This window comes from Carcharodon carcharias, chromosome 9 (assembly GCF_017639515.1).
Source record: "Carcharodon carcharias isolate sCarCar2 chromosome 9, sCarCar2.pri, whole genome shotgun sequence".
Lineage (NCBI taxonomy): Eukaryota > Metazoa > Chordata > Chondrichthyes > Lamniformes > Lamnidae > Carcharodon > Carcharodon carcharias.
This window is the reverse complement of record NC_054475.1, coordinates 5,936,089-5,937,527: the sequence shown is the minus strand read 5'-3', so window position 1 is coordinate 5,937,527 and position 1,439 is coordinate 5,936,089.

Genomic DNA, 1,439 nt, shown 5'->3' with positions numbered 1-1,439 from the left:
ATAACAATTTGCATTGGTTTTATTTTATGTTAAGTATAAATGATATAAACCAAGGAAGTGAAAATGAAAACAGGAAGTCACTGTACTCATTTGTCAAAGATTCCAAAAGTGCCTGATGGATTACATCACCAACTGGGGAGCTGATATACCCCTCCCAGTTTAGTTGGTAGTTGACAACTTACCACAGGTCTTCTGGGATCTTGTTGTAAACAAACTGACTTACTCTTACCCTATATTACAACATTACTGAATTTACTGTGAAGTACTTTGGGTATGGTTATGTTACTGGACTGGGAATTCAAGGAAAGCCAGCTCAAATGTCATCACTCCAGATTGAAAATCTGGATTCAGTTTAAAAAGAAATCTGGAAATAAAAAAAACTGGCATCAATAAAAGTGACCATAAAGCTGTCGATTTTCATAAAGAAACAATGCCATTCAGAGAGATAAACCTACCATCCTTACTCTAGGCTATGTGGCTCTAGTATCATACCACCGAGTTGACACTTAACCGTCCTCTGAAGTGGCCTATCTAGACACTGAGGGATGGACAACAATGGCTTGCCCCTGCATACCTGCTTCCCAATAATGAATTACCAAAGCAAAATCTTCTTCATTTACCCCTCACAACTGGTGCAATAGTTGACCGATAGATAACGTGAACTCAAACCAAGTTATGTCAGGATCCTTTAAAGGCACTAAATTCCCATTTTAATGTGGGTTATTTAACCAAAACCCCATCTGCCTGTTCGGGTGGATTTAAAAGATCCCATGGCAATATTTTGAAGAGCAGGGGAGTTATGCTCAGTGTCCCTAGCTCATATTTATCCTTCAATTAACATCACGAAGAAAGATTACTTGGCTGCAGGGGTTCCTACATCACAACAGTGACTACACATCAAAAGTGCTTCGTTGGCTGTAAAGCGTTTTGAGACATTCAGTGGCTGTGAGAAGTGCTAGATAAATAAAAGTCTTTCTTTTTTCTTGATTTACTCTGAAGTGTCCTAGCAAGCTGCTCAGTGGTTTAAGGACAGCCAGGAATGGGAAATAAATGCCAATCTTGCCAACAATTACATCCCGAGAATGAATATATTAAAAAAAAGCTTAATGAACATTATCAGATATTTAAAATTTTTTAGTACGAGAAAAACTACTTTGAATTATCAGGAACTGGCCATTGAACCAATGGAGTCAAAGTACCATCGCACTGTGAAATCGCAATAGCTATTTCAGTTTTCCACAGTGCTTTTTAAGTGCACTCACATTTTGATCTGACAGATAATTCCAAAGGTAAATGGCAAAGTGTAAAATCTTGATAATCTAACATTTGTACAAAAGCAGTTGCCAAACACCCTAGGCATCTCATCACCCTCAGTGTTAAAATGTTGATTAAATTGGATATACTGATCTATTTAAATAAAAACATACACAAACAAATTG